The sequence below is a fragment of the Scleropages formosus genome, unplaced genomic scaffold (genome assembly GCF_900964775.1).
Source record: "Scleropages formosus unplaced genomic scaffold, fSclFor1.1, whole genome shotgun sequence".
NCBI lineage: Eukaryota > Metazoa > Chordata > Actinopteri > Osteoglossiformes > Osteoglossidae > Scleropages > Scleropages formosus.
Window position 1 is genome coordinate 550,060 of NW_021641040.1, and position 27,407 is coordinate 577,466.

At 44.7% G+C, this 27,407-nt stretch overlaps 1 long non-coding RNA gene across 1 annotated transcript; it reads left to right on the plus strand.

Moving 5' to 3' along the window:
- The first annotated feature begins 18,222 nt into the window (after window positions 1–18,222).
- LOC114909710 (uncharacterized) lies at window positions 18,223–27,219 on the plus strand. Its single transcript, XR_003797369.1, has 4 exons — window positions 18,223–18,289; window positions 18,607–18,677; window positions 19,941–20,053; window positions 24,798–27,219. It is a non-coding gene; the product is annotated as an uncharacterized LOC114909710 (long non-coding RNA).
- The last annotated feature ends 188 nt before the right edge of the window (window positions 27,220–27,407 follow it).

A 27,407-nucleotide genomic window follows, 5' to 3' on the forward strand; every position in this document is an offset into this window, starting at 1 on the left:
TCTGGCAAACCGTCCGACGACTCAGAAGGGGAAAGCGGTGTTCCACAAACACTGTTTACAGTGGAAGTGGTGCGTTGCTGACCTCAGCTGAGGATGTCCTCGGGCGGTGGAAAGAGTACTTTGAGGATCTCCTCAATCCCTCCGACACGCCTTCCGTAGAGGAAGCTGAGGCTGGGGACTCGGAGGGGGACTCGTCCATTACCCTGGCTGAAGTTGCTGAGGTAGTCAAAAAACTCCTCGGTGGCAAGGCTCCGGGGGTGGATGAGATCCGCCCCGAGTTTCTCAAGTCTCTGGATGTTGTGGGGCTGTCTTGGCTGACACACCTCTGCAGCATTGCGTGGAGCTCGGGAACCGTGCCTCTGGACTGGCAGACCGGGGTGGTGGTCCCTCTTTTTCAGAAAGGGGACCGGAGATTGTGTTCCAACTACAGGGGGATCACACTCCTTAGCCTCCCTGGGAAAGTCTATGCCGGGGTACTGGAGAGGAGAATCCAACCGATAGTCGAACCTCGGATTCAGGAGGAGCAATGCGGTTTTCGCCCTGGCCGTGGAACACTGGACCAGCTCTATACCCTCACTAGGGTGTTGGAGGGTTCGTGGGAGTTTGCCCAACCAGTCCATATGTGTTTTGTGGACCTGGAGAAGGCATTCGACAGTGTCCCTCGTGGCATCCTGTGGGAGGTACTTCGGGATTATGGGGTTTGGGGCTCGCTGCTATGGGCTGTTTGTTCCCTGTATGACCGGAGCAGGAGCTTGGTTCGCATTGCCAGCAGTAAGTCAGATCTGTTCCCAGTGCATGTTGGACTCCGCCAGGGCTGCCCTTTGTCACCGATTCTGTTCATTATCTTTACGGACAGAATTTCTAGGCGCAGCCACGGAGCGGAGGGTGTCTGTTTTGGTGGCTGCAGGATCTCGTCTCTGCTTTTTGCGGACGATGTGGTCCTGTTGGCTTCATCAAATCAAGACTTGCAGCGTGCACTGGGGAGTTTACAGCAGAGTGCAAAGTGGCGGGGATGAGAATCAACACCTCCAAATCCGAGGCCATGGTTCTCAGTCGGAAAAAGGTGGATTGTCCCCTCCGGGTTAGGGGGGAGTTGCTCCCTCAAGTGGAGGAGTTTAAGTATCTCGGGGTCTTGTTCACGAATGAGGGAAAAATGGAGCGGCAGGTTGACGGACGGATCGGTGCGGCGTCCGCAGTAATGCGGTCATTGTACCGGTCTGTTGTGGTGAAGAGGGAGCTGAGTCGTAAGGCGAAGCTCTCAATTTACCGGTCAATCTACATTCCTACCCTCACCTATGGTCATGAACTCTGGATCATGACCGAAAGAATGAGATCGCGGATACAAGCGGCAGAAATGAGTTTCCTCCGCAGAGTGGCTGGGCGCACCCTTAGGGATAGGGTGAGGAGCTCAGTCACTCGGGAGGAGCTCGGAGTAGAGCCACTGCTCCTCCGCATCGAGAGGAGCCAGTTGAGGTGGCTCGGGAATCTGTTCCGGATGCCTCCTGGATGCCTCCCTGGTGAGGTGTTCCGGGCTTGTCCCACTGGGAAGATGCCACGGGGCAGACCCAGGACACGTTGGAGAGACTATGTCTCCCGGCTGGCCTGGAAACGCCTTGGGGTTTCCCCAGGGGAACTGAAGGAGGTGTGCGGGGAGAGGGAAGTCTGGAGGACTCTGCTCGGACTGCTGCCCCTGCGACCTGGCCCCGGATAGCGGAGGAAGATGGATGGATGGATGGATGGATGGATGTGAAACAGAACTGTTGTCACACAGAACACAGGGAGCTGGGACAGCTGAACCCAAGTGCAGCGTTGTTCGTCTGAAGTTGAGGGACGAGGCAAGTTCTCAAAACCAGGGACAGGATCCATGGACGTGGTCGGAAAATGAAGCAAGGAATCAAAAACCGGAGATCGTGAACAGAGAATAGAGTAAGTGGGTGTGCGAAGTAACGTGAGGAAAGGCAGTTGTCCCAAACCAGATTCTGCAACGGTACGGGAGCTAAAGAGGGTCTTTATAGGGTGAGCGATTACTCAGGAGCTAGTGCAGAGTCAGGTGTTGTCGCTTGTGTTGTGGGCATGGACGTGACAGCTGTGTTGCATGTGTGAGTCCGACTATTTTTTCTTCATTTATCGTATGATCAAAGACAGAGCTTCAGCAACATAAGGCAAGCTTTAAGCTGTAAAATTGACTTCATGTAGCCAGAGTTTATCGTCTGTGTCATTAATTTTCATCAGATTCACTGGCGTGTACATGGGGCAGTAAGCCAGCAGATGTTCTGCAGTTTGTTGCTGCTCTCCACATGGGCATCCAGGACTGTCTGCTAGTCCCATTTTGTACATGGGTGCCCTGAGTCGGCCGTGCCCGGTGCGTAGTCAGTTTAGGTGCTCCCAGCAGTGTCGGTGTAGCTGGCTCCCGGGTGGTTTAGAGGACAGCACTGGAATAAATCTGTGTAGCCATGAGACACTGTCTTTTGTCCATTGCTTTTGCCACTCAGCTTCTGCCCAGGCCTTCAGTGACATGCCACTGCTGCTGTCAAGTGCAGTGCTTGCCATGTGCCTTCGAAACTGCTCTCATTTCAGTTCTGCTAAAGAAATGTTCTCTGAATCCCAGCTCAGTCCAAAACTACAGACCAGTCTTCCTCCTCTCCTTCCTGTCTAAAACTCTAGAATGGACGGCCTGTGATTAACTGTCTGAATTCCTCACGCAGAACTGTCTCCATGATGGATATCATCCTGAATTTGAAGTTGGTCACTCCATGGAGACAGCGCTCCTGGCTATGTCTGATGCCCTCCAGTTGGCTAGAGTGGCCTCCCTCTCCTCAGTCCTCATCCTCCTCGACCTGTCTGCAGCATTTGACACTGTCAAGCACCGGATTCTACTCTCCTCTCTTAGTCAACTTTGAATCAAAGGAACAGCACTAAGATGGTTTGAGTCCTACTTATCTGACAGATCCTATCAAGTGGTCTGGCAGAGCTCCCGTTCTTCTTCTCTGCCTCTCTTAACTGTTGTCCCGCAGGGCTCGGTACTGGGTCCTCTTCTTTTCTCGATCTACACCTCCTCCCTCAGTTTGGTCATAGCCTCCCATGGATTCAAGTACCACTGCTATGATGATGAAACCCAGCTCTTCCTCTCCTTTCCACCTGGGGCATCAGACACCTCTGCACACATTGCTGCCTGCCTGTCAGACATCTCTGCATGGATGTCTGATCATCACCTCCAACTCAACCTCTCTAAAACAGAGATTCTATACCTCCCAGCTAGCTTGTCCTCCTGTCATGATCTCCCAATCAAACTGGACAACTTACTCATTTTGCCTACCTCCTCAGCTAAGAGTCTGGGAGTGATGATTGACTCAAGTCTATCTTTCTCTCAGCACATCGAGGCCACAATCTGGACCTGCAGACACATCTTGCAGAACACCCGCAGGATCCGTCCTCACCTCACATCAGACTCTGCGCAACTACTTGCCCAGGCTATGGTAACATCCTATCTTTATTTCTGCAAATCTCTCATGTGGCCTTCCCGCTACTGCCATCAGACCTCTGCAGCTGATACAAAATGCTGCTGCACGAGTTGTGTTTGATAGCCAAAGTGTTCCCATGTATCTCCTCGTCTTGTTTCTCTGCACTGCCTTGCTATAGCTGCCCAGATCAAATTTAAGACCCTGGTTATTGCCTTCAAATGCAGCAACAGAACTGCCCTTAGCTTTTTACAAGGCTTGATCAGCTGCTACACCCCAACCAGAACACTCCACTCTTCTGCTCATGGAGGTTCTTGGTTCTGTTCTGTTGTTGTGGAATGATGTCCCCCTCTCACTCAGAACTGCTGAAACTGTCACCATTTAAAAAGAGTCTGAAAACTCATCTTTTCCAGACTTACTTCTCCCATGATTTCTTAAGTTCACATAAGATGTAAATGTTCAGGCACTATAACCTTAAGATCATGCCCAGATAAGACTTTACACTGCCACTACTCTTGTATTCTAAGTAAATGTTTGTGTATTTACAGAAAAAAGAAGAAAAAAAGATTGTAGGAAGGTGATCAGGAATTTTCTGCTCTGAGATTTATGCAGCTACTTATGTGATGAAAATTGGTGCATATAAAGAAAAGAAACAAACTAACTTTATTTAAGAATCACACGTCTGCAAATATGGCTCTCTTTCTCTTAATATAATGCACAAATTGTATTCTCTGAGATGTACACAGCTTTGGAGAAAAGCATATGCCTAATGCACGCACACACAAACACACACGCTTTCTGAAACCGCTTGTCCCAAAGTAGAATGACCCCTCGTGTAGAATGATATTAGAAGTGCACTGTGCACTCGGTGGAGGTGAAACAGGAAACGTGGGACAAGGAAACACACACTGTGTTCGAACTAGAGCGAACAGTAAAACGCTACTCTGTGAGTATGACTGGAACCCAGAGACGTGATGAAATACTGGACTGGAACACTGGACCAGGACTGGAGAACAAAAGGCAGGAGCTGACAGGACGGGCACTCGGGGCTGGAACATAAACACCTATGAGACAAACTGAGGAAACAAGAGACTACTGATTGCCAGGAGAGCATAATGGAACCGCTGATTAAGAATCCGCAATCGGTCCTGCTCTGCTTGCTCCTTTTGTACCTCCGCGGACTATGAAACTGTGAACTGGTACATGGGTGTTGGCTAGTGGCACTGAGTGGTGCCTCCTCTGGCCAAGAGGGGTATTACCCCAGTGGGCCATGACACTGTACATGTCCCTCTGAACCATTAAATCTTTCTTTTTAAAAATCTGTGTGCACAACCCAAAGTGCACTGGAGTATCTGTGACACCAATCCCACATGTGTTCAGATCCTCTTTGTAAAATATTCGGTTTCCCCTTTGCAGTTGGTTAAAAGCCAGTTTGCCCAGTTTCATTATCATTTGTTTTTCTGTTTGCAGTGAATACTTTTTCATCATCAAGCCAGTCTGAATGAGAAGGAAACGTGTAAATTTCTCCATTATTGTCTTTTCACAACATCTGCTCAAGAACAGTGGCTGATCAACAGAAGACTGGAATACGACACATAATGTGGAGGCTCCTCAATGTCTTCTTGTGAGAGATGATCCTGATCACTGAACCTCTTCCTGAAGTATTCCTCTTTCTGAGGATCACTGAACCCTCGTATCTCCGTCACCTGGTCAATATACTCTCCGGGGATCTGACTAACTGCTGCTGGCTGGGAGGCTATCCACAGGAGAGCAGAGGGAAACACACACATAGACACACACACACACAGCCCTTATCATCACAGAATCTTATTGGGGTTTCAGCTATAGGAAAAAAGAGGAAATATGAACAGAAAACACTGCAAGTCTTTCACAAATCCCACACACAGAGTAGAGAATACTGTCTAAATGTTTCAATGTTAGGGGGGTGCGGTGGCACAGTGGGTTGGGCCACAGTCCTGCTCTCCGGTGGGTCTGGGGTTCGAGTCCTGCTTGGGGTGCCTTGTGACAGACTGGCGTCCTGTCCTGAGTGTGTCCCCTTCCCCCCTCACGCCCTGTGTTACCGGGTAGGCTCCGGTTCCCCGTGACCCCGTATGGGACAAGCGTGTGTGTGTGTGTGTGTGTGTGTGTGTGTGTGTGTGTGTGTGTGTGTGTTTCAATGTTCACACACAAAAACACTGTGTCATCTGTAGAGGCAGAATCCATAACCAGGTGAGGACAGTTCTTCTTCAGCAAGGTGTAAAAGGTAGATTTCACACTTTCACCTCCAGAATCCAGGGCAATGTACAATTCTCTTGTCTTGTCCTGACTGTTCCCAACACTCCTCAGTTTACTGTATGTCTCCTTGTGGATCATGTTACTATGCAGCAGCTCATCAGTGATGGGCATGACCTCCACAACATGCTGAATGAGATCTGCCCTGTTACTGTTCACATACTGGACACCTGGAATGGAGGAAGTGAAAGTGGTCAAGTATTAAGTTTTCAAGTAGGGAAATAATCTAGGCTTCAGTGTTTAAGTTTATTTGACTAGTATTTCTGTCTGTTGTGTCTTTAATTTACTGTTTTGTTCCTTGCTTTAGAGAAGCATCTGAAAAATGCTAAGCTGTAGTTTTAAAACGGAAATAAAACTGCTCTATTAAAGTATTTTCACTCAGAAGAAAGGAGGAATAGTCACATTTTCCACTCCACTGTTGTGACTCTTTAGAGTGAGTGACAGACACATTGTAAATATCAGCAGTTAAAAATTCAGCATATGCTCTTGAAGCAAAACAGTCCTTTTTCTGAACGCAAACTTGGTAAATTTTTAAAAATCTTTGTACGGAATGTAGTTTAACCAACTTGTCTAGAATATGGGTTTCTTAAACTCCTACACTGTTCAATTACAATGCACAGTATGCTGGTGCAGATACATGTTTTTAATTTGTTTTCAAAGTGACATAGTTGAGAGGGGTGCAGTGGGTTTGGCCTGTACCTGCTCTCTGGTGGGTCTGGGGTTCAAGTCCCACTTGGGGTACCTTGCAACAGACTGGCATCCCATACTGGGTGTGTCCCCTCCCCTTACAGCCTTATGCCCTGTGTTGCCAGGTAAGGCTCTGGCTTGCTGCGACCCCATTCGAGACAGGTGGTTTTTCTTGATGGATGGAGGTTAATGCAGCTGGCGCTCAGATACAACTTAGCCCAGCCTGTGAATAGTTGCCCACTTTTAGAACAAAAGGAATTTGTTTAATATGAAGACTGAGCAGCCGTCTGAAGAGGCATAAGGTTTGTATATGTAATATATTGTTATGAATGCCTTTTATTTAATTGTATTTGTTTTCATTATCTTAATGAGACGATCATTTATTTTTACGGCTGTTAGAATACATACAGCATGCTGTATATTAACATGTGCTTGAAGGAAGGAATAGAAATTAAATGTTAAACATCTGTATCTCTTTTTTTTATACTGGCTCCTACGTTGGTGGAAGTTGACAAGTTAAGGTTTCAATAAATCAACCGAAACCATCAGTCAAGCCTTGGCCATCACTTGGGTGGGGTATGCTACAGCTTTTCATAATTGAACAACAGAAATAGTAAAGAAAGCAACATTATTTGATTGAGAAGTTTTAAGTGCCTTTAAAGCGTTGGGTGTCTGCGCCCTTGGCTGTCCACTAATAACTGTGACCTATGAGAATCATAGGGTCACCCTTAAGGGACTATTTACTATCCTCAAATGGATCCTCCACTGGACCACATTTAAATTTAGAGACTTTTTTCTGGGGACATCTGTACATTTACATTTACATTTATTCATTTAGCAGACCCGTTTCTCCAAAGCGACGTACATGTCAGAGAAAATACAATTTTTGCATCACATTAGGAGAAAGAGAGACATAGTTGCAAACATGTGATTCTTAAGTAAACCTAGTTTGTTTCTTTACTCACCAATGTTCATCGCACGAGTAGGTGTAAAAAACTCAGGATAGACTAATCCTGATCACCTTCCAACATTTTTTTTTTTAAAGTACATAAACATTAACATACAATGCAGGAGTAGCAATTGTGTAAAGGCTTATCTAGGCATGATCATAAAGTTATGGTGCATGAACATTTACACTATACATGAGCTTGAGAGATTTTGGGTGAAGTGAGCTGGAAAAGATGAGTTTTCAGACCCTTTTTGAATGTAGACAGAGTTTCTGCAGTTCTGAGTGGGAGGGGTCATTCCACCACAATGACCAATGATACATAAAGCTGTGTGTCATCGGCATACAAATGGAAATTAACATTGTGATACAATAATATCACCCAGTGGTAACATATGAAGTGAGAAAAGTAATGGACCCAACACGGAGCCCTGCGGCACACCATACTGAACCGTAGTAGAGATGGACGGGGTGCTGTCGTCGGATTTCAAAATTCTTCACGGTTTGTTAAATACGATTCAAACCACTTCAGAACAGTACCTCTTAGTCCAACCAGGTTTCCAAGTCTACTCAGTAGGATACTCTGGTCTACAGTATCAAACGCAGCACTCAAGTCTAGTAACATAAGAATAGAGATCTGACCAGCATCAGAAGAAATAAGAATATCATTAACAACACGTGTAAGTGCCGTTTTAGTGCTGTAACCAGTGCGGAAACCAGACTGAAATCTTTCAAATATATTATGGTGATTAAGATATTTTACAATTTGGGACACTACGATTTTTTCAAGAATTTTGGATAAAAATGGTAAAATTGGAGATCGGTCTATAATTACATGGGTTATTACAGTCCAGATCCGATTTCTTTAGTAGGGGTCTAAATAACTGCGATTTTAAGGGCTTTTGGAACACATCCATTTAGTAACTGTTGTGTTTATTCAGTAAACACACTGAGAATGATTTTGTTAACTGGCACGTAGCCTCGTTTAATGTCCACGCTGGGTTTTCACAACCATGTGCTTTTTAGTATCCCCGCTAAATCCGCTTCCTTGCTGCCTAGGTATCCTTCCTGTACTTACCGAACACTTCTGCCCTCTATAGGTAATAACAGAAAACACCACTGATCACCACATCCCCTTTCCTTTGGAAGTAGAAACCTAGATAAACAGAACTAAGACACGATAGATACTATATTACAACAGATAGCCAAGTATTACAGAAACCATAAAATTTCAAAATTATACATATTCTATATGCACAAATGCCACAGAAAACAGGCATCTACAAATTAAGTCTGTCGGGTTTCTTTATGGTTCGCAGTGATCTTCTTAGTACAGGAGGATCACTCTTCCCGGCAGAGTGATCATTGTCAGGTGCTATGGACGAGGAAGCCTGTGTGCTCAAAGGCACTTGATCCTGTGATGAGGCTTGAACCTCTTCTCTCTGAATGATCATCCAATGGTTGGCTTGTTTCTTGTGTCTTGAGAAGACTCCTATGATTTCTCCTGAAGACCTGTCCATTTTCTGCTCTAACCATGTATGATCTCGGATTCACTTCTTCCAGCACAACAGCTTTCCTGTCCCAGTGGTTTGAATCCCCAAACCTGACAACATCATACTCTGATAACGGTTCCAGTCTTTTGGTATTTTTGTCGTAGTTTGTCTTCTGTCTCTTTTGTAGAGCTTTTTGTTTCATTGCGATGTCCTTTATTACATCTTGCTTTATGTCACCTCTGTAAGGAAGTGTTGTCCTGATTTTGCGACCCATCAAGAGTTCTGCAGGAGATGCACCATGTTCCAGAGGCGATGCGCGATAACTCAGAAGAGCTAAATATGGATCTGATTTGCTCTCTGACGCCTTCTTGAGCAATTGCTTCACAATGTGCACTCCTTTCTCCGCCTTCCCATTAGACTGAGGAAACTGAGGACTTGAAGTCACATGCTGGAAATCATAGTGAGTAGCAAAGTCCTGAAACTCACTTGAACTGTAACAAGGACCATTGTCACTCATCACCACAGTCGGAATGCCATGCCTGGCGAAAACGGATTTCATGTGCTGTATCACACATGCACTTGAAGAATTGGACAACAGTGCTATCTCAGGGTAACTGGAAAAATAGTCCACTACCAAAAGGTAGTCCTTCCCATTGAAATGGAACAGATCAGTACCCATCTTTTGCCATGGATACTTAGGTAAGTCCACTGCGACCAAGGGCTCTCTTGCCTGCTTGTTCTGATGCTTGAAACAAATTTCACACGTACTGACCATTTTCTCAATGTTAGCATTCATTCCAGGCCAATATATTGCATCCCTTGATCTTCTCTTGCATTTCTCTATTCCAAGATGTCCTTCATGTATCCTGCAAAGCATTTCCTTTCCCAGGACCTGTGGAATTACAATTCTGTTTTGTCTCAACAGAAGACCATTTGCTACACTAAGCTCGGCTCGAACATTGTAGAACTGTAGACATGAACTCTTGACCCATCCATTGTTCAAATTTGTAATCACCATCTGCAGAATTGGATCTTTTCTCGTCTCTTCAGCTATTTGCTTGGACTTCTGATCAGACACTGGAAGGCTTTCCACAACAAGATTCACATGCATGTCCACATCAACTTCAGTAGAGCTCACTTCATGCGATTTGCATACTGATGGTGCGCGAGACAATGCATCAGCTAAGACAATGTACTTCCCTGGAGCGTACACTAGTTCAAAGTCATAACGCTGCAATCTCATCATTAGACGCTGAATGCGTGGAGACATTTCATTCAGATTCTTTCGAATGATTGCTATTAAAGGCTTGTGATCTGTTTCAGCAGTGAATGATGGTAAACCATATACGTAGTCATGAAATCTCTCAAATCCAAACACAAGTCCCAAGCACTCTTTCTCTATCTGAGCATATCGGCTTTCAGATTGTGAAATTGTTCTGGAGGCATAAGCTACTGGTTTCCAGCCATGAGCCTCTTCTTGGAGCAAGACTGCGCCTAGCCCATATTTTGATGCATCTGTGGAGATTTTGATCTTCTTGGACGCATCAAAATATACAAGAACTGGTGCCGTTGTCAATGTTGACTTGAGGATATTCCATTCTTCCTCATGCTTGCTTGTCCATCGAAACTCGTTTTTGTGACTCAGCAGTTCCCTGAGTCTAGCTGTTTTTGTGGAGAGATTTGGAATGAATTTACCAACAAAGTTCACCATCCCCATGATCCGCAGCACACCTTTCTTATCCACTGGACTCGGCATGTCAAGGATTGCCTGTATTTTACTTCTATCAGGCCCTACACCATGTCCTGACAACTTGTCGCCCAGAAAGGTAATTTCAGTTACACCAAACTGACACTTGGCTTTGTTGAGTCAAAGTCCATATTCCTAAATTCTTAGAAGTAGCTTCAGAAGCCTCTCATTGTGCTCCTGTAATGACGATCCCCATACCACTATGTCATCAACATACGCACGAACTCCACTAAGTCTTTCTATGATGTGCTCCATGGCACGATGAAAGATTTCAGATGCTGATATTATGCCAAAGGGGAGTCGTAGGAAGGAATAGCGTCCAAATGGTGAGTTGAATGTGCAGTATTTGGTGCTGTCCTCGTGAAGCTTTAATTGCCAGAACCCTTGAGAAGCATCAAGTTTGCTGAAATACTTAGCACCAGCCATCTCACTGGTAATCTCCTCATGCTTTGGAATCTGGTAATGCTCTCTTTTTATATTCACATTTAAATCTCGAGGATCCATGCATATCCTCAAATCACCATTCTGCTTCTTCACACAAACCATGGAGTTCACCCAGTCTGTGGGTTCCTCCACTTTCTTTATAACTCCCAGAGCTGTCATCCTGTCAAGCTCCTTTTTTAGTTTATCTTTTAGTGGTGCTGAAACTCTTCTTGGAGCATGTATCACAGGCTGAGCATCTTCTCTAAGCTGAATTTTGTAAGTGAATGGGAGAGCTCCCAGCCCCTTGAAAACATCCTCAAATTTGCAGACAATATCATTTGCAGTTTCTTGTTGTGCCAATGCTACATCATGACTATTGATGCAATACACTTGTTTGACAAATCCCAACTCCTCACAGGCTTTGTCACCAAGAAGGGAGTGATGATCATCTGGGACTACAACAAAGACAAGGCGATGAATTTTGCTCTTTACACGTACTTTGAGTCTACACACACCTTGAGTCTTTATGCCCTGCCCATTGTAAGCTTTAAGCGACACTGGACTTTTCCGAATATTTGGTCTAATTTTCATCTCCCTTATGTCACTTGTGCTTATCAGATTGGCCTTAGCTCCAGTATCAAGTTTCAGTGAGACAATGGACCCATTTATTTCTAATGACACAATCCATTTATCCCCAGACACACTGTCCACATTTGAGACATTTTCTTCTCCAGTCTCATTGCTTCGCCAAACACTTTCTGTATCACCGTTGATTATTCCAACAAAGAAAGTCTCTGACAATTCCGTCTCTTCCACAGCATGCACATTTGTTGTTGACTTCAACTTATTCTTCTTCGAGAAACATTGTTTGGCAAAGTGGTTCATACCTTTGCATTTCGCACATTTCTTCCCATAAGCCGGACATCGCCTGGGTTGATGCACCGAACCACATCTTTTACAACTAAATGTCTCAGTGCCCGTCCTCGGCGTGGATCGTTCATTCCGCTTCTTCATTTGTGGAGTAACAGCGCCGACTACTGGACTGTCAGGAACAGCAGCGCTCACTTTGTCACCGAAAGTTTTCGAATGCAGCAAAGCAAGTTCACTCGCATGACAAATCTTGACAGCATCGTCTAACGTTAGCTCCACTTCCCTAAGCAGTCTTTCCCTCACTTTCTTCTCGTGAATGCCAAAGACAATTTGATCCCTAATCAGCGAATCAGTCAAAACACCAAAGTTGCACGTTCTCGCTTTTAGCTTCAGGTCAGTTAAGAAAGAGTCGAAGCTTTCTCCTTGAATCTGAACGCACGAGGGGAACACATACCTCTCGTAAGTCTCATTTTTCTTGGGCGAGCAGTGCTCGTCAAATTTCCTGACGACTTCCTCAAAAACCTCTTCATCCCCAGGTCTTGCGAATGTGAAGGTGTTGTACACGTCTAGTGCCTGAGGTCCAGCCACTGTCAGAAGCAACGAAATCTTTCGTGCTTGTTATCCAGCCCAAGCGCTTGCATGTACAGTGAGAATCGCTGCTTGAACGCCCGCCAGCTGCTGTCGACATTCCCGGTTAGTATCAAGGACTCAGGCGGTTTAACAGCATCGGCATCGTAATCCTCAGGGCTGTCAGCTGCTCAGAGCACTCCTGGTACCATGTTGTGTTTACTCAATAAACACACTGAGAATGATTTTGTTAACTGGCACGTAGCCTCGTTTAATGTTCACGCTGGGTTTTCACAACCATGTGCTTTTTAGTATCCCCTTCTAAATCCGCTTCCTTGCTGCCTAGGTATCCTTCCTGTACTTACCGAACACTTCTGCCCTCTATAGGTAATAACAGAAAACACCACTGATCACCACAGTAACGACATATTAACAATATTAACAATAGGTTCTGTAAGCACGGAAACTGCAGCTTTCAGTAATTTAGTGGGGATTGGGTCTAAAGGACAGGTAGTACTTTTCATAGAGCGACTTAGCACGGTAATTTCTTCTACAGTTATTACGTCGAAGTTACTGAGATAGTGCGGACAACTAATATCATCGTCAGAAGCGCTTATGTTTGCTAAAACCGAACTAGAAGGCACTATGGTTTTGCGGATATTCACTAATTTATTATTGAAAAACGACATAAATTCATGATTAGTAATGGTAGTAGAAATACATTGTTTATCTTTGTGTTTACCAGTTAAGTAAGCGATGGTATTAAACAGGAAGCGAGGGTTCTTGTCGTTTTCATCAGTTAACTTTGCGTAGTATTAGGATTTGGCATGAAAAATTGCTTTTTATATTTTTTAGACAATCGGACCAGGCTACATAATAAACGTTTAGTTTAGCTGAACGCCATTTACGCTCTAATTTACGACATTCTAACTTTATTGCACGAGTTGATTCGTTGAACCAAGGCAAGTTTCTTACAGTTCAAATAAGTTTAGTTTTTGGTGGAGCCGTGTCTAGAGCGAATTTTACCACCGAATTATAACCTAGAGCCATCTGATCAATATCTACACTCGTTCCAAAATCCGAGCTTCTATGATTAATTAATAATTTTAGCAGTAGTGTCATCAATATGCCGCACGATTTTGGTCTTAAGTCTTTGGTCTTTGGTCCGACGGCACGGGCAGGTATAGATCAAACCAAAGGTTAATAAATGATAATCAGAAATAGTCTCGTTTAAAGGAATAATATTAACATGATGAACACCTACGCCGTAGGTTATGACGAGATCGAGCGTATGGTTACGGGAATGAGTAGGACCGGTAACAACTTGGGTAAAACCGACGGAGTTCAATAGAGACAGAAAACTATTAGCGAGAGTGTCCGACGACACGTCTACATGAATATTGAAATCACCCATCAGGATTATTTTATCATGGTTAATGACTAAATAGGTTATGAAGTTGCTAAATTCCTTGAGAAAAGAGGAGTACGGTCCAGGTGGACGGTAGATAAGGAATATAATTATATTGGGGTTTGATGTGAAATCTAGCTGTAGAACTTCAAACGACACAAAATTATCACGATTTCTCGGTGTTATTTTTAATCTATTATTAAAAAGAACGCCGACTCCACCTTCGCGATGCACAGAACGAGATTTATGGAAATAATCATATCCGTCCGGAGCGGCTTCTTCTATTAGCGGAATAGTATCGGACTCACCGAGCCAGGTTTCGGTAAGAAAGAATAGATCGGACTTATGACTTAATATTAAGTCGTTTACTAGGACAGCTTTACTCGTTAGTGAACGAATATTTAACAGACAGCATTTTATATCACAGTTTGGCCTCGGTGGTAAGTTGAGAATGTTTGTTTTAATGTAGTTTAGGTTTCTGGTGCAAACGCTCCTATCACTAAGTTTAGTTAAACGCGGTGGCCTTATTTATAATAGTTTGAATGTTTTGGCTGCACTTAACGCTTTTATTTAAAGTTTTTAGGCCCACACTGGACAAGGCACAAGAAACCCCATCACATGAGAAATAACTACTGATATCAGAACAAGCAACAGACCCATCAATACACAGAGCTGCTAAAGGAGATGATCCATGGACCATGAGTCAGTCCTGCAACTTGCAGGCCAAGTTCTGGGATAAAACAAACGAACCCCTCCAGTTGAGGTGTACACCATCACGCGTGAAAAACCTGGGCCTTTCCCAGAAATCATCCCAGTTATTAACAAATGATATACAATTTGAGCGGCACCATGTCTCCAACCATCTGTTAAAAGACACCAGTCTGCTGTACACTATGTCCCCCATGAAGAGTCTAGGTAAAGGACCAGACACTATTAGATTACGACATTTCCTTCTGGCCTTGTAACACATAGAAATAAATCGGCTCTTTAACACCTCAGACTGTTGATAACGAATATCATTACCACCAACATGCACCATCATAGTCGACACGGCATTATCAGCCAGAGAACCGACACGAGCCGCCATGTCGGACACACGTGGGAAACACTTAACCTTTACATTTCGATTCCCAGGCCCCCGAACCTTAATATTTCGAACAGCCGAATCCCCCAAAATGAGCACATTATTATTATTATTATTATTATTATTAGGTGAACTGCTTAGAGGAGCCGAAAATCTATTTTGGGTTTGGACGGGAGAACCCGAACCAGGAACCCGTAGCTTAGGCTTCGCTTTATTCGACTTCTTACTCCGAACCGTAACACAGTCGCCGTGAGAGCGCTCCGGGGTACCCGGCTTCTCGTTAGCTGTTCTGGGGCCTGTAAGTGTCGACGCCGAGTTCGACACTACGGAGGCACCGGGATACACCAAGTCCAACCAACTCTCCGTTTCTCTTATAGAAATCAAATTCTTAATGCGTACTTCTAAATCACGGACCTTCCGCATCAAGTCATTATTTGTTACGCATTTTGAGCAAATGAAATGTTCTACAATGTCAGCAGGTGCAACCAAACAAAACATGTTACATGATACACAACACACAGGTATGCCGTCAGACGATACATTCAGGATAGAACTTACGTCGAACAGGGACTCCATTCTTTCCAAAGACGCCGTCTCAGCAACCGGTGTGTGACTCGATGCTCTGCCTCACTCTGGACGTATGTTTCAATGCTACCACAATAACACCAGTGCTAAAGAAATCATCTCCGTCCTGCCTGAATGACTACCCCCCATCACACTCACCCCCATCATTGTGAAGTGCTTCAAAAGCCTAGTCATGCAACACATAAAATCCATCCTTCCTCCCACTCTTGACCCACTTCAATTTGTATATCGGTTCAACCAGTCCACAGATGATGCTGTATATTCTGCCCTCCACCTAGCTCTGGCACACCTGGACAACAAGAACACCTACGTCAAAATGCTGTTCATTGACTTCAGCTCAGCATTCATTACCATCATCCCTCAGCAACTCATGGGCAAACTAGACCAGCTGGGCCTGAACACCTCCCTCTGTAACTGGATCTTGGAGTTCCTCACTGGAAGACCTCAGTCAGCTCAGATTGGCAACAGGACTTCAAGCACCACCCCACTGAGCACAGGGGCCCCTCAGTGTGCGTGCTCAGTGCTCTGCTCTTCACCCTATTGACTCATGATTGTACCACAAGATCCAGCTCCAACTACATCATTAAGTTTGCTGACAACACAACTGTGATGGGTCTCATCAGCAACAATGATGAAACATCGTGCAAAGAGGAGGTAGACAGACCGGCTGTGTGGTGCAGGAACAACAATCTCCTAAATGTGGGGAAAACAAAGGAAATTGTCATTGACTTCTGGAGTGTCCATTCCCATCATCCCCCACTGACCATCGACTGTTCTGCCATGGAGAAAGTCAGCTGCACCAAATTCCTGGGGGAGCACATCACCAGTGACTTCTCCTGGACCACCAGCACTGCACCACTGGTCAAGAAAGACCAGAAACACCTATAGTTCCTGCAGAGGTTGAGGAGGGCAAGTGTGCCACCACACATCATGCACACCTTTTGCAGGGGCACCACTGAAAGCATCCTGAGCAACTGCATCACTGCATAGTACGGGAACTGTAATGTCTCCGACAAGAACTATCCAAAAAGGAAAAAGCGACAGCAGAACACAAATAATAAAAAAAAACAAAAGAGCAACTACTTCCTGGGTAATGTCCTTAAAAACCACAGGGTGGAGCCAGAAGAGAGCATTCGGAATCTTTTAAACTACAGATTGGCTCCTGATGCATTTACCTACAAGGGAGAAGTGTACACTGAAAAGCTAAGGGGGATACTCACCTCTATACAGCTGGGTACACAACACCCAGACAAGAGAAAGGAACAGGGCCAGAACTGTCCACTGAATTCTATTCCTTCCTTGTGTTGGAGAGCTCTTCTTGATCTGTCAGTGATAAGCAGAAATAAAAATGGCAAAAGCAGACAATCTTTCCTGTCTCCAGTCCTAACTTCAAATGCATCTGTGAGTTGTTCTCCATGAATCACTCCACAGGTTATCCCCTCATACAAGTTCTTGATGATAATATAATAAGGTTGACTTGCACCCTATGATATCAAGGATGTTCCCAAAGGGTCTCCCTGTCCACGCTGTTGAATGCTTTTCATTATCGACAAAATTAACATAGAGGGAGGAATTCCTCTCCTTCGACTGCTTCACAATTTGATCTGTACACGATCAATCCTTGAGAAAACCAGCTTGTTTACTGGTCTCTCAGTTGAGTGTTGTTGGCTTGTTAGCTTCTACGTACTCTTCCTGTGCTTTGGCCTTGTCCGTGCTTGTCCTACTACTGGTCACGTTTTTTTCCTTTCTCTCCTTCATTGTATATTCTGCTGATATTCACTTCTTAAAATGGTGTTTCTTGGAGTCAAGAACTTCCAAACATGTTGAAACTACACACACATCGTCTGAAACCACTATTCCCATGCAGGGTTGCAGGGAGCCCGAGCCTAACCTGGCAACACAGGGCATAAGGCTGGAGGGGGAGGGGACATACCCAGGACGGGACGCCAATCCATTGTAAGGCACCCCAAGCAGGGATTGAACCCCAGACCCAGAGGAGAGTTTGACCCGGGTAAACCCATTGCACCACCACACCCCCTATGATGAAATGAGTATGTCCTTGATCTTTGTCCCTTGCTGTGTATTGTCTCTTCCTCTTGCAATTCTTTTTACAATAGAAACTTGTTCCTCAGTTCTAGTCTGTATTCCCCAGGTTGTGTGCATCTTTCAGGAGGCATATGTTGTATTTACGCCATTAAGGTCTTCCTATCCAGCCTTTCTTCAGCTTGAAATGAGTCATAGTAACATGGTGGTCTGGTGCAGCATCAGTTCCTGTCTTCAATATCCCATCCTGTAGGGATTGTTGTGTTTACTCAGTAAACACACTGAGAATGATTTTGTTAACTGGCACGGTTTTCACAACCATGTGCTTTTTAGTATCTCCACTAAATCTGCTTCCTTGCTGCCTAGGTATCCTTCCTGTACCTACCGTACACTTCTTCCCTCTATAGGTAACAAGAGAAACAACAACTGATCACCACAGGGATCTTTTGAACTTTTGCCAACGCAGATGTAGTCTACATGGTTCTCTGTGAAATGGTCCCGCTGCGCCACTGTGCCCCCCCATTAATACTCAATGATTGTGCTGTCTCTTTAAGAGAGTTGTTTGAATGTTGATTGTGTTGGGCTGTTTGTTCATGTAGACTTACCGTAGTTATGCACAGAAGGCTGTGCGGTTTTCCACTCTTCACTCATTTTTCTTTCTCTGCTTAACTAAGGAACATACCTATGTAAGTAATACTCACTCTTAAACTTGCGTGTAGTGGTTATTTGCAACGGTTAAGTGTGTGGTAAACTTAAAAAGAAAACAGGTGATGCTAACGGCGTTAGCCTGTCTATAGCATTTTCAATGTTAAGTTAGCATTAAAGTTAATCGCTAGTACTAGTAGTTAGCAGCAGTGGCTAATAAATGATACTAGCAGCACATGTTTTTGTTTTGTATAAGATAATAATGACTCGGTGTTTGTCAGTGTAAAAGAAAGAGGTAAATAAATATGTTGTAGGTTGTAACATTTTATTTTTGTTTCTGTATTGTATTTTCACACAGTGCTTCAGTTCTGACATCTTCAACCACGCACCTGCTCAGCTGCTGCTGTGTCTCTCAACTCAACTCAACTTGTGGGTGTTTATTGAGGAAACTGTTTCTATATCTGCCAGGCTAGAACTCATCACTACGTAGTACATGACAATGATCCTAGCGAGGGCGGAATAATGATGTTTTTAATATTGTTTTTTTTATTTTAACAAATTTTGTTGTAAAACCGTGAGCTGTAATTAATTAATGCAAGTATTAATTAATATAACATGCTACGATACATGTCTTCCTTATTCCAGTCTCATTATATAATAAATGTAGTATTTTACAACTCATAGTCTAAGAAGTGCTCATAAACTACAACTAATCAGAAGAATAAAAATTTCATTATTTGTTCAGAGGGGGTTTTGTCCTACTTCCAAAATTTATGATAGCCGCTTGGTCTCAATAATTTTGGTTTCTTTCTCACATAGTGACCAATGGGATGATGATAAAAGGTACTTTGCTGGAATACAGCTATTTTCAATATTTCATGTGGGGTAAGGAGAACGCATGCAGAGCTCAGTCAGTAATATTAGCATGACGTGCAGGTGAAGGTAGGAGAAGAGACACAGTGCGACTAGGGAAGCGAGGCTTGAAATCTGAAGGGTCTTTATCCAAACAGCAAGGAGCGATGAAGAAAGAGCAAAGCAAAGAGCATGTGGTCTTAGAGATTCCGCAGTTTGTCGTGGTCAGACTCATGTCTTCATATTGTTTTGAAACGGGGCACTGTGTGTGTGTAAAATGATCTTACGTGTGTTCAGAGCTGCGTTCCCTGTGGCCTTCCAGGCTGTTTCACCCTGAGGTCATGACCCAGTGATCCTAACCCAGAAAATGTGTTCTTCCTCTATGTAAACTTGTTGCACTTGTGATCCAGTGGCCGTGTGCTTCTGAAATAAGTCGGTCTCTAAGGAGGAAAAGATCCATGATAGGGTTACAAAGCCTGAGAGTAAAAGGTGAGGAGAACTTGGCTTTATGGACTATGTTCAAGAAACAGTATTGATTGAATGCCAAAAATTGGGGTGGCTGATAAAGGTGTAATTATTTTATATCTTGGAGACTGAGTAGGCTCTTTTTCAAGGAGGCTTTATTGAAGAAAGTAATATCAAAACAGTATTTTTTTATATAAACTGAATTTTTGAGTCTTCACAGTAAAGTAGAACACTTATTTTTTTTAAAATTGCCAGTGAAGTTCCACACAGAGCTATGTATGTTTGCATTTTAAAGAGTCGATAAGACAGTCATTTATTTTAATCTATTTTTTTATCACATATCCATAGCCACTGTATTTCTTTTGTGGTTGACAGGGTCCAGCAGGAGAGGTCAGACTCACCTGCTCCCAGCTGTGTGTCCATGAAATTTGGCTAGTGGATGGTCCCCCACCGAAATTCTGTAATGAGGGCATTACTGCTGATAAAAGGTGAGTTTAAAAGTTTTACTTGAAATTTTATCTTGCTGTGAAAGACCCTCACAAAGTGATTTTTCTGACTCTGTGGAGTGTTTTGATACTTTAATATTGAGAGGGATTTGGTAGTTCTGAATCAGAGAAAAACTTCATTCTTCCACATTAGAATCCGAACCTAGAACAGGTATCTGATTTTGGACAACTTGTTCGAGGGATGGAGGAGTGTAGCGGTCTGGTTGGATTGTAGCAAGTGATCAGATCCTGTATGTATCAGGGAACATATCAGGACAGATCAGAATGTTCTTGTAGGCCCTAACCAGCCTTGAACTTGTTACAAGCAGGTACAGGAATCCAATGGAGCAAGATGAAAAGGGGAGCTATGGGGACACTTTGGCATGCCAAACACAACAGGGGGCAGTGACAGTAGCTCAGCAGGATATTACCATAGCCTGGCCCAGAATTTGCATGAAGTTTGTTCTGAGATTAGGGGTGAATCCTGCAGATGCTGTGAGGCATGAGAGGATACATCAGTAGCTGCAGGGAGAAAAGACAAGAATAGCAGGGTATCATGGAACAGCAGTGGTAAGAGAACCCCTGACAAGTAGTGACGGAGCCGAGGAAAGATTTGTAGATGGAGGGAGCCCTGCGCCATGTGCTGGAGGACACCAGTTGAGAGAGACATTGCCAAGAAATCTCATGTAGTTGTTGTCTGGAGCATCATGTGTCATGTCCTCTTTTTCAGTAATATGTATTGTAGCAAGCACAGCTTTGGACCCCTCTGCGGTTGCACGGCTATTTACATTTCCCAGTATTCCTGTTATTTACATTCAATGGTCTCTTCATACTTCAAAGGGGAACCCTTCAGTAGCATGGAACACTACATTGTGCCCCATCAAAACAAATGGCAGTCTCCTTGCTGCCTAACTATCCCAGGAATGTCCCAGCATCCAGCATTTTCCTCAGCACTACCTCAAGATGGAAGTAGATGGGTCCTGAACACGAACGCCAACGGGTGCAACAGGGAGAGGCAAGGCATCCCACCATGCTGCCGTGTACGTTGGCCAAACTAGCCATCCTCATCCTTGATGTGCCCAGCCTCAGTTCCTGATAAGCTCCTTAACATGAACTCTTTGTGCCATGGATGTGACCCTTCCCAACTGCTTCACACTCCATGCAGCTGCAGGCTTTCACAGGAATGCAGGGACCGCATGCTGCAAACACTCCTCACCATCCCTGCTCCAACGGCTGTGGCAAACACTCCCCCTTTGCGTTCACCTCCCACTGCTTGGTTGCCTTTCTACAGGGGACCTGAGTGGACCGATCAGGTTGCTTCTCTCACATCGACTGCTTTACTGTACGCCAGACATGGCACAATTCCCAAAGAACCAGGTACTTCCGTTGTGGCTTGCTTTGGTGCAGTGCCCCATTTTAGGACAGTTTGAAGGGGCTTAAGGCAAGCTGGGGACTTCCTTTCTCACAGTGGCAGCTATGTCTCCTGTAAATGTGGGGGGTTTCAGGTTCGAGGGCTGACTCAACTAACGTAGGCAGCCTTGATCATGTCTAAACAGGGTACATCCAGCACATCATCACAGGTCTTCAGAAGAGAACTCACTTTCGTTGGTGGATGGAGGCTTCTCTTGACCCGAACTTTGGCTTTTTGTTGCCTTCCTTTGCCGCTTAACCCCCAAGTGTGGGGAGACACCTTTTGACCTATTTAGGGGAACAGCTCCTCCCTGCCGTCTCCAGGAGCGCATGCTCTTCTCTAGTGCTTCCCAGGCACCTGTACTTCGCAGCACCATCTCAGCCTCGACTTTGACCAGCGCAGATTGTTACCGTCGCCTGTTGGTGTCGTACTGCCCCACCAGCTTCTTTCTTTGAGCCGGTACTCACGCCTCTCTCTTCAGGATTCCACTGCTCCTGGATCCAGCTTCTCACAGTCCGGCCCTATCCCACTTCTGTAGCGAGTGCAGGTTTAGACTTCGATGGGGTTAGTGGAGATACATGGAACCTATCTGTCACAACATTTCCTAGAACAACAGAACTTATGAAGAAGTATTTGAAAGCAAACAAGGAAATATTTCTCTCACTCCAAGGGAGCCCCTTTCCTCAAGGACCTGCCCCTCCAGCCAGCCTTTTGCATCTACCAGCAGGGTCTCACCAACTTCCAGGCCATAACAGATCCCTGTGCTATGGCACAATTATATTTCCCATAATTTTTGTCATTTACAATTTACATTCAATGTCTTGTTTCTGCTTCGAAGGCACAGCCTTCAGTTGTATGTGATGCTACATTACAAATACTTACTTCAAAGAGCTTTAATGAAATCCCTTCATCTGGCAGTCGTGTGAAGTTATGTATCTCTAGTGTACTCTTTAATATGATGATCTGAGCCATGCCATTTTCTAAATGTTAAAATTATAAAAGATTCCCCTTGAACAGACAGTTTACTGTGCAGTGAGATTACTCACAAGCAAAATGCTGTGACAACAGTATAATTGCATGGTTTCACAGTATGACAGTAGCGTACTGGTAGAATGTGGACAGAGGCAGGGATTTGTGGCAATATCCAATTTACCTTTTGTGTTTCCAAGTTTAAAGGGTGTAAGCTCAATGCAAAATGCTGTGAACGGTTGACTACTTTTACCTTTTCAGACATTTGGATGGCCAAGAATTAAAGAGAGATCCTATAGCTTTGACTTTAGCGTTGTGTTCAAAGCTGAGAGAGCTGGACCTGAGCAACAGTCATATTTTGGGACTCAGGAGTGGATCTGCTGTGTGCTGTACTGGAGGAACCTCACTGTAAACTGGAGACACTGAGGTGGGTACTGTGGTCTCCCTTTAGCATCATTTCTATGCAGTTGGTTTCTCAATACTGTGATCTTATGATAAGGTAGAATCACAATGGTTAAATTACACAGAGGAATAATTATCGCTGTAAAGGAATATACATATTTTTAAATGACTGAAATGCATATGAGAATTCTCCGTTTCATGAGGAATGCACTGTCAATCTGTCCATATACGGTCATTTGAAAAAGTAAGTACACCCCATGGAAAACTACCTTTTTCAACAGATGTGGACATGCAGACATTTGATCTTCATTTAATCACTGCCTGTACATAAAGGTGATATACTTGAACAAATGACACATCAAACTCGCATTATGCAGTCCTTTTTATGATTTAAATAAACACAGATTTTTTACATGGAAAAAGTACACCTACATTTATCACAACTTGTGGCACAGTGAGTAGCGCTGCTGTCTCTCAGTGCCTGGGTGGTGTGAAAGGATGTGGGTTTGATCTCCACTCAGTCTGTGTGGAGTTTGCATGTTCTTCCCATGTCTGTGTGGGTTTCCTCCCACAGTCTAAAGACATGCTGTTCAGGTTCACCTATAGTGTGCGAGTGACAGAGAGTGTGTGTTCCACTGGTGTATGGATGAGTGACCCATTGTAAGTAGTGTATTTAGCAGTGTAAGTCACCTTGGTGAATAAGGTGTGTGGGCTGATAACATTACATAGTATCCATTAGAAGTTGCTTTGGAGGAAAGTGTCTGCTAAATAAATTAATGTAAACTTAAAATGCACAAAATTAGAATCGGTTACTAGATGAGGTGCCAATAATGAGGACATTGTTAGGGAGTATCCTGGAGGAACCTGTGTTCCTACCTCAGACATGTAGTGTGTGGTTTGCTCTTTGTTACTGAATTGTGTGGTGTCGTCATGCCTTGGTCAAAGGAGCTTTGTAAATCCTTCAGAAAGATGATTACGGATGCCCATGGACCTGGGAAGGGATTTAAAAAGATCTCTAAATTATTTGAAATCAATCATTCCACTGTACAGTAAATCATCTACAAGTGGAAAAGATTTGAAACAACTGCCAATTTGTCTAGGACAGCAGTGAAAACCTATAAGCTCTAGTAAGCAAGCTGCTTTTCTCTGATAGTCCAAGGGCTGGTTTAAGGAAAAATGAATATGTTTTGCTGATGTTGAAAGCTCATATTAAAGATTACATTATCATAGTCTACATGGGTTTATATTTGTGGAAAGTTCAGACTTACCAGTGTCCTTGGGTGGTGTCTGCAGCTCCCCGTTTATAATGCCCGTATTGCTTGTATGAGTTGCTGTAGGTGTATTCTGACTTTGTCGGGTAGACCCCCGGGCCCCCCATTCCGTTCGGGTTAAACTGGTGGTACGAGTAGGGGTTCATAGATTGTGAGTAGGTCTGGCTCTGATAGTACTCATGTTGGCTGTGCCCCGTCTGTCCTCTGTAGAAACCCATATCTGTGGCTGAGAAGTCGGGCAAGGTTGGAGAGTCTTTGGATGCAGGGTGGCAGCTCATAGAGTTTGGGATGTCAGTCAAAATGCTGGCGAGCTGCTTTTCAAAAGCTGGTCCACTCATTATTGGTCGCACAGCATCTCCTCCTTCCTGAAAGCAGACGGTCCGAGTGTGCAGTAGATAGAGAAGGGAAAAGGGCAGTAAAGCAGGACCAAATCCTTCAAAAAACTTCTCTGGTGAAATTCTCTCTGCAGAAGTGCATGCACTGGGGCAGCACCCAGCCGAGCTAAACTCTTAGTTATCGAACACTGGGTGGATTCTCTCTTCCTTTTGGCCTATGGCTATGAGGGATAAAACACACAGACAATTGGGTCTGTCCCGTTTTGAGGTTCTGACAGGAAGACCAATGCCGGCCCCCATGCCAAGTGGAAGAGTTTCATTGGAAACTGTGGATGATGATCTACTCTCGTATCTTTCAGGTCTCCAACGAACACTGAAGGAGGTGCATCAGCAGGTGCGACAGAACCAGTGAACCCCTAACCGGGAAGACACGCTAGAGCTGCTCCCAGGCGACTGGGTTCTCATCCGTGACCTGTGAAAGAAACATTGGAAGCAGCCCCGGTGGAGAGGCCCTCATCAAGTTCTTCTGTCCACACCCCACGCTGTGAAAATAGAAGGCATTGACTTGTGGACTCACATCACCTACTGCTGTAAAATAGCTGATCCCACGCAGGCACAACAGCAACATGAGTGATTCAAGGACACCCTAGCACCCTTTCTGAAGGGCAGGACTGTGTGGAATGAGAGGAACTTTCAAAAAAGAAACACAATTAGCATTAGTGATTGTGTTGCTTATTGTATTACTGTTTGAGAAGTCTACTGAGAAAGAGAGAGGTAACCTAATTGAAACCTCTGTTACAGGCCGTAAGAGATCTGTGGAAAATCTGCATGAGAAAGGCCTACATGGTATTAACATTTTTAGAACTGAGCTGTAAATGAGTCTAGGTGTTGGGTGTGTTCCCACATTCCACACTCTGTTTCAACCGGACTCCCACTAAACCCTGTTCCTTGGGCCCTACCTGAGGTATTCTTGTGGTGGGATACTTACTTCACTAAGCTCCTGTCCGGAACCTCTACTAGGCCATCATGGGAAACAGTGGGATACAACTTCTCGGGTCATAAATTCGATGAACTGTCATTCCTCTGAAATTTCACCAAATGAAATAACACCCACGAAAAGGTCCCAACCACCATGGCATCCTGATAGCTCTGCTCAGAGGGTCAAAAGGACCATCACGTGTGACATAGCTGGTATTGGTATCACTGCCCAGCGCTTGCTATTGGCCTGTCCTCCACGAGTTCGCCTTGTGGTAACAGTCCATGGGCCAAACACGTCAATACCCACATAGGTGAATGGTGGCTCTGTGCTCAGGCGATCAGGCGGTAAGTCTGCCATCTTCTGTGCAGTCATTCTTCCACGAAGCTTGCTACACATGATACATTTATGTACGATATTGTTGATGCACTTCCTGGCTCCGATAATCCAAAATCCTGCTGCGCGCACAGACCCTTCTGTGAAGACACGACCTTGGTGCTTAACCTTCTCATGGTAATGCCTCGCAAGCAGTCTGTCAATGTGACTGTGGCCAGGAATGATGAGAGGGAATTTCTCTCTTCTGTCAAGTGCTGATTGACTGAGCCTACCCCCAAGTCTTAGAAGACCTTCTTCATCCACACAAGGGTTCAACTTCCTCAGTGGGCTGTCTTTTGGGATGTTCTTTCCCTCAACCAGGCAGGTGAACTCGTTATTATACGTCTCTCTTTGCACACACCCGATGATCAGAGTTTCTGCCTTTGCCAGCTTTTCGGCTGTGGGAGGTCTTTTACACTGATGCCAACCATTGCATGTCTCATGCTTAGCTTCTCCCGCATTTCTTTTGGACTGAATGATATGTGACAAGAAAGCTATAGCTCTTACCAGAGACTTCCAGGAAGAAAACCGCTCAAAGCGATGGGATCCTAGATCAGGTGGAGAAACAGTTGTGACATGAGAACGAACCTCAATGTCAGAATCTGGGTTAACTAGTTCATACGACTCCTCCTTTAAGGTGGATACTCCTGCAGGAAGAGAAAGGAATGGGGGTCCTGTGAGCCATGTTGAGGTAGCTATCTCAGCTGTGGACACAGATCAAGTTGCCTGGTCTGCTGGATTCTGAGTGCTACAGACGTAGTGCCACTGATCGGGCTTGGTGAACCTCAGGATGCGCTGTACTCTGTTGCAAACATACACGTAGAACCGTCTGGTCCTGTTATATATGTATCCCAAAACAACCTTGCTGTCTGTGTAGAACTGCAAGGTATCGAGGCTAATGTCCAACTCACTCTGAATCAGCTCTGCCATTTCCACTGCCAACACAGCAGCTCCAAGCTCCAGTCGTGGGATGGTGTGCACGGACAGAGGTGCAAGTTTCGTTTTCCCCAAAACAAATCCCACGTGGCACTTTCCGTCACCGCCAATCACCTTGAGGTAAGCCACAGCGGCAATGGCCTTCAGAGAGGCATCTGAGAAAACATGCAGCTATTTTCTTTGAGCAGTGGCAAACGTTGCATTGGTGTAGCGTCTTGGTATCTTGAACTTAGATCTTGCAAGGAGTCTGTCCATATTCTCCATTCTGCTTCTTTGTCCTCTGGCAGAGGGCTATCCCAGTCAAGAGCTTCGCTGTTGGTGAGCTCTCGCAGCAGGAACTTCCCTCGGATGACGACTGGTGCGACAAATCCGAGAGGGTCAAACAGGCTGTGGCTAAGACACCCCTACGGGTGAAAGGTTTCTCTGCTGGCACCACTCTGAAGGTGAAAACATCCTGTTTGAGATCCCAGCTTAACCCTAAGCTGCGTTGGATGAGAGATGAGCTGTCATCAAAGTCTACATTCTGCAGGTCCCTTGCATGGTCTTCTGGATGGAAGGCCTTCAGGACATCAGGGTGGTTTGATGCTATCTTATGAAGCCGCAAATTGGAGATTGCAAGCATGTCCTGTACTCTTTTCAGGAGGTCAATAGCATCGGCCGCTGTTGGGAGTGACTTGAGACC